Source organism: Nyctereutes procyonoides, unplaced genomic scaffold (assembly GCF_905146905.1).
Source record: "Nyctereutes procyonoides isolate TBG_1078 unplaced genomic scaffold, NYPRO_anot_genome, whole genome shotgun sequence".
NCBI classification, from domain to species: domain Eukaryota; kingdom Metazoa; phylum Chordata; class Mammalia; order Carnivora; family Canidae; genus Nyctereutes; species Nyctereutes procyonoides.
In genome coordinates this window covers 21,719,300-21,725,986 of record NW_026575043.1, presented here as the reverse complement: position 1 = coordinate 21,725,986, position 6,687 = coordinate 21,719,300, and the positions used below count along the sequence as shown (strand labels likewise).

The 6,687-nt window shown below is 46.7% G+C and overlaps 1 long non-coding RNA gene across 2 annotated transcripts; it reads right to left on the bottom strand.

Annotated features, from left to right (window-relative positions):
- Positions 1-2,296: 2,296 nt before the first annotated feature.
- Positions 2,297-6,257, bottom strand: LOC129507727 (uncharacterized). Of its 2 annotated transcripts, XR_008664068.1 has the most exons (3): positions 6,086-6,231; positions 5,080-5,200; positions 2,297-4,160 (listed from the first exon to the last, which is right to left on the bottom strand). It is a non-coding gene; the product is annotated as an uncharacterized LOC129507727 (long non-coding RNA). The 2 variants fall into 2 exon arrangements; XR_008664067.1 differs by lacking the exon at positions 2,297-4,160 and having other exon boundaries at positions 5,035-5,200; positions 6,086-6,257.
- Between the last annotated feature and the right edge of the window lie 430 nt (positions 6,258-6,687).

The window sequence follows — 6,687 nt, the reverse complement described above, 5'->3', positions numbered from 1 at the left end:
AAGAAACCCTCCTTCTCTCCACTGATCACTTCCTTAGATCATCTGTGCACTTGCCACAGGGATTTTTCCCTGCAGGTTTGAGGGCGAAAGGGGAAATGGATGGGATCCTACCTGGACTACAGCTACTGGAGCAGAAGAACCCCCCCCACCTCTACGCCTCCCCAACCCTCCCCATCCATCCTCCACAGTAAGACACTCCCTCCTTCTCTATCTCTCTCTCTCTCCATCTCTGTCTTTACCTCTTTCTGTCTCTCCTTGCCTCTGTTTCTTCTCTTTCTCAGTTTCTCACTTTTCTCTCTCTCTCTCTCTCTCTCTCTCTCTCTCTCTCTCTCTTTGTCTCTGTCTCTCTCCCCTTCTTATATAAATGACGCCACTATAATTCAAGAGACAGGAGACCCCCCCTCCCCAGACTGCTGGCTAGCTGGCTGGCTGTTCAGATGTTGCTCTCCTCTATCCTCCATGCTGTGCCGAGCACTAATTGAAACCCCTGAAGAGCTGAGCTGGCCTTATAATGCAACGTCTATTTGAGGAGATGCATCATCTTTTAGCATTTTGAATAGGTTGATCTGTGTCAATACATGAAGAGAACAGTCACTCTTGTCCTTTCAGAAGGAAAATGTGGTTATAGTTCACTGGCAAGCTGCCCTACTGGCAGCTTGGACATCAGTGTGACTCAGTGATTCATGCAAGTCATGCCAATCACAGTGCTGGGGACAGGCACAGCCATACTCCATTTCCAGGTTCAGGCACACCAATCCTTAAACCACAGAAACAGACAAGATGGCCCCAGGGCAGAAGGAGAAGGATCAAAAAAAGGCTATCCCCCAGGTCTCTGACTCTCTCTCAGTGATGATGATGGGACAATGAATCATCCAATGATGATGGGAGGGCTCTGGTGGGATGAGAGTCCAGCCCAGAGAAGTGGCAAGACCCTTCACCCTTCAGGAATCTACCTGGGTACTGCTAGCTGGCCAGTTCATTTCCCAACGGGGAGGAAATGCTTCTGGGTAAGAGTGTGGGCCAACTCCAGGACCCTTCCCCGGGGTAGATTCTACTGGTCTCATCATTTAGGAAAACATGTTTTCTAAAAAGGGCAAACAGCAAGATTCCTACTCCAACTATCACTCTTCTTGCCATCAGGGATGGTCATTAGGCAGAGAGAACTTGGGGACAGGATCCCTGCAGGTGTGAGTTGGTTTCCCTAGGAGTTATAAGTGTAGCATGGAGCTGTTGTAGCTCAGCAATGAGGACCCACTAGAAATCACCCCTATTTCCAAGCTAGAGACCTGACACCCCAGCTTCCAGCACTACCTGGGCTGACCACACTCTCCTGGTTGTCACCCACTGAAGCTGGAGCTTAAGAAAAGGGGAGACTGGAGGGAAGGGGTGACTATATGCAGCTACTCTGAGTATAACCACAATGCCTCCATGCCTTTTCATCCTGTTGGATACTGGGCAATAAAAGGGAGCCAGGGCATCTAAACATGCTCACAAAATGCTTCCATGTAAACCCATCAGTGGGAAACCCTTCTGACCTATGTGTTCTTTACCAGGACAAAAGCTGAGATTGCAAAGTGCCTTCAGCTTTGTGTCCTTGGCTTGATCAGATCCCCTCTGAATTGAGGCACCATTAGTGAGAGTAGGGAGGAGAGAGAAAAGGTCCTTGGGGAAAGCTACACCTTAGGAGAGAGTAGGCCCCTGGTTTACCAAGAGTCTGGACCCCTGGGACCAAGGGAGGTGAGGGACAGGTAGGAGGGCCCAAACCACCAAGGGCTCCAGTGGTGGCTAGGATGTTACCCTGAGAAGCTTGCCTTAGGGAGTTCTGCTCACAAAGCCAGCAACACCAGGCCTAGTTTGAGGGTGGCACACTTCAACCTACCCTCACTCAGACAATGCCTCCTCATGTAGGAAACACCTCATGCTTCACTCCAGGTTGACATGACAATGTAACAGACACCTAGCCTAATCTTCAGGGGAAGAGGGAGAAGTAGACAGACTTCTGGTCTCAGAACTTTTACATTGTATGAGTTAGGGATCCCAGAGAAGTAGAGTCAATAGGATATCCATATATCGTTATATCTATCTATATAGAGAGAGTAGTTTTAAGGAAATGGCTTACACGACTGGGGGCTGGCAAGTCCAAAATTTGCAAAGCAGGCTTGTAGGCTAGAAAATCTGGCAAGAGGTGATACTGCAGTCTTGAATCTGAGAGCAGTGCAGAAGCAGAATTCCCTCTGTAGGGACCTAGGTCTTTTCTCGTAAAGCTTTCAACTGATTGGATGAGGCCCACCTACAATACAAAGGGTAATCAGCTTTACCCCACGTGTACTGATTTAATTACATCTAATAAATACCATCATAGCAATATCTGGACTGGTATTTGACCAAACATTCGGGTACTGTGGACTAGCCTCATCCACACATAGAATCCATCATCACACATACCTTAGGTATACAACTATTCATACATTTCAATATGTTATTGGTCCTAGGGGTTTCTGTGGAATCCTAAATCTTTTTGGAGAAAAAAAATATAGCAATCAAAATAACAAGAGTGGAAGTCACAAGGTAAACTTGATGAACGGTTTCAGTAGCAGATGCTATGGGCAAAGATTTGCAAGAGCCCTTGTAGGAGAGGACAACCCTGCACCTCCCAACACACACAAGAGAAAAAGGTCTTATTCCATCTTCTTTAACGTCAGCAGGCAAGGGATGGGCTGCCCTTCACCTGCCTAAGATAACACCTGCTCATTTTTTTCTTATCCATGACATTTGAGGAGGATTAAAAAACCAGAAATGCCCTACTCAACAACACAGCTTTGCTTTCAATTTCGCCAGTTATGTCAATGGCTTTGATAAACCAGTTAGACATCATGCATATGTTTGGGGCTTAAACTTTTCAGAATGTTAAAAAAATCTCACAGCCAGGCACCTGGGTGGCTCAATCGGTAAAGTGTCCGACTCTTGATTCTAGCTCAGGTCATGAGATCAAGCCCCTTGTTGGGCTCTGTGCTGAGTGTAGAGTCTGGTTGGGATTCTCACTCACACTCTCTTTCTCTCTCTCTCAAATAAATAAGTAAAAAGAAATTTTTAAAAATCTTACAGCAATAATGGATGGTTTATACATTCAATTCAATCCAACAAACACTGAACAGTTAATATGTCAGATGTTATGCTGAGTCATGTGAGGGATACAAAAGTGAATCAAAATCTCTGCCACTAGGTCACGGACTCCTCCCGCACACTCACAAATTGGTCCTGAGAGTACAGGTGACCTTAGAATGTGTCAGGTCATGCCACTCCCCTCACCACTCCTCAACACCTTTGAACAGTTTCCAATGCTATTCACTAAAAGCCAAAGTCCTTACAGAGGCTTCCTGGGTCTATCTGACCCCCTTGACCCACTTTGCTAGCACTAGCTCGAGTCCACTCCACTCCAGCCACAGTGGCCCCCCTCTGTCCATCACGTAGGCTGGGACACTCCACACCACTGTCGTGGCACTTCCCATGGTCTTTACTGGACTCGTTCGTTCCACAGGAATGAGTTGATCAAGTCCATCCAGGAACTGATGAGCCCCATGCTTTCCCCAGATTCTTCTCGAAGTATTTCTATCACATCTTCTTTAGGAAGATGGCTAAGAAACCCAAGCAGTTTCCTCCTCCTCAATGCAAAAGTTCCTTCTAAAAAGGCTGGCATAGCTTGTCTTCTTCAGTAGCTCCATAACACCCCTGGGACATTGCTTGACTCCTTTACTCCACAAATCCTTTTACCAGTCATCCACTGCTGCATAACAAATTACTGCAAACTAAGCAGCTTTAAGCAACACACATTGTCTCCCAGTTTCTGGGCATTAAGGATCTGAGCATGGTCTTCCTGGGTCCCTGCTCAGGGTCACAGGCAAAAGTCAAGGTGACAGGCAGCCTGTTCTGTGATCTAGAGGTTTGACGGGGGTAGAATCTGCTTCTACGTTCCCTCAGGTTGTTAGAAGCTATTTCCTTGTGGTCATAAGACTGAGAGCATCACACTGCTCACCACCTGCCAGCCAGAGGCTGCTGTCCATTGCTAAGGGCCACTGTGGTTCCTTGGCACAAGCCCTCTGTCAGCAGTCCCAATGCGTAGCTGGCTTCTTCAAGGCCAGCAGGAGAGCAAGATGAGCCATCTAGGAAGACAGAGCCGTAACATAGTCTGGTAATTAACACCCGAGGCACAGTCTCTCAGTTAATGTCAAGTCACAGAACCCACCCACACTCAAGGGGAACAGAGTATGCAAAGTCATAAACACCATAGGAGGGAGTCACGGGGACCACCTTAAGAGTCTGTCTGCCACGTCTCTTTTGTGTCTAACTCATTCCAGCCTAGACGATCACGAATTCCAAATTAATGGATGACTCCTAGCACTGAGGATTTAGCCTGCCTGATTTATTTGGGCCAGAGCTTGAGCCTTCCCAGACTTCCCCCAAATCACCAAAAGTCCTGATTTACAACAACATAGGTGCCGGAGGGTTGGGGGGGGGGGGCATGGCTCTGCGGAAGATAAGGGTGTTCCGTGTTTCCCTAAAGGAAACATGGCCCTGGGCAGGTTAGAGCTAGCTCTTAACCAAGAAGCAACTTTAGCAACCAAATAATACCTAGCTGCTGCTCCCAGAAGCAGCTTCCAAACCCCAACCCAGCTATTTTCTCTGCTACAGCCAAAAAGTGGGGAGCCCTGAGCAACAAGACGCAGGGATAGTGATGGACAGCCTTCCATATTAATGACCATTAAGTGTCAGAAATTATTTCACCTTGATGGCAGTCTGTTGCTTACCAGTTTATTGCACTTGACCTGATAACTATGAAATGCCCCTCTCATGACAAATGCCTTAGCACCGTGCAAATGAAATAAAGGGCTTAGAAGAAAGAACTCCAGCTCACATTCTTTAAATACCCCTGCCTTCCAGCAGCAATCCTGTTAGAGCCCTGCTAAAAGGTGATCCTTCTGAAAACTTAATCGCTAGGGCAAGAGCTTTTCTTCTCCCCTTACAATAAATTGTGAATTAAAAAAAGAAAACATGCTGAGCTTTAATTTTAAACAGAGTCACCCTGGGGGTGGTGGAAACACAGCCGGCTTTGACTTTCTGTTTGGCTTCTGGCTGGGAGGACTTGAGGGCTGTCAAAAGTGGGTGTTATTGCTGTCGACCTGGCAAAATCGCATTCTTCTTTCTGTGGAGAAGAGGGGAAAGCTAAAGAGCTCAGGGAATGGCGGGTAGGTTCCCAGAGACAAACACAGACCTACTGGGGCCCCAGGTCTCAGCTCAACCTCACCAGGGCAGTGGTGGGGAAATCCCACAATTTTCATCAAGGGAAGGGCGCCAGGAGGAATGGCCAGCAGGAGCACATGCATGGAACGCTGTGCAGCTCCTGGGGCAAATCTGGGCTCCATCTCCATGTCTTACCCTTGGAATGCCTTTGGGCAAGACATTCACCTTCACTTGCCTCATCTGTAAAGTGGGAAGAAGAATGTCTGTTCTGTTCACCAAACAGCCTTGATCCTGACCATCAGGGTTAAATGCTTGGTAACCTATGGTGTACTTTGCAATAAGAGATGATATTACATATTTCTACTATCAAATTAGGGTTTTTCCCTCTTTCCCCCTGTTTTACCTTGTTTCTTCTGTTCTCTCTGTGGATTTCTTTTTTCAAGTCCTAAGTGTAGCTTTTATAAAATTTGGGAAGCAAGATCCCACAACCCTGGAATACTGCTCAGAGAACATCCCTTGTGTGTCTTCTCAAACCAACCTCCCCTTTCTTCCCACTTGACCTTTCTATGATCAGGATTCGGCAGCTGCTATGGGGACATGGGGCTTGGAAAGGAGGGCAAGTGGTCTTAAGCAAGGATAGAGCAATCCCACATGGAATGCTGCCTTGGATTATCCCCAGCCCCCATCCATTGCTCTCACAATCTACCCCCAGAAGAGACCCCCATTCGTATGAGACCAGAGAAATGATGACCTTAATGTGTGATAATAGGCCATGTTAGCTCATTAGTGCTGCCAAAACAACATACCTGGACTGAGTGACTTAAACAAGGGAAATCTATTTACTCACAGTTCTGGAGGCTGGAGTCCAAGATCAAGGTGTTGGCAGGGTGGTTTCTTCTGAGGCCTCTCTCCTTGGCTTCTAGATGCCACCATCTCCGTAACCTCACATGATTTTCCCTGTGTGTGTGTCTGTGTTTTAATCTCCTCTTCTTATAAAGACACCAGTCACATTGGATTAGGGCCCACCCATATGACCTCATTTTGCTTTAATTACTCTTTAAAGCCCGTATCTCCAATTATAGTCGTATGCTGAGGCACTGAGTATTAAGGTTTCTGCATATGAATTTGGGGAGAGACATAATTCAGCCCATAACAAAGATACACATGAAGGCGATAGCTCCATAATAGAGACAGTACTGGGTCAGGGGTAAGGGGTACAGGAATGCTTCAGTTTCCTCATCTTTAAAAAAGCTCTTAGAAGGAGTAAATTAGGTCACTATATGCATGTTTGGTATATGGTAGTTGAGTGGGAATTAGAACTCCGGAGAATCTCCCAACTTCTCCTGTTGACAAACTGGTTTTTCTTGTCACTCTCTTACTACCATTATGACCCCAGGGAAGGGAGCCAGACATGTTTAGTAACCAAATAACATAATACTTCAGTGGTGC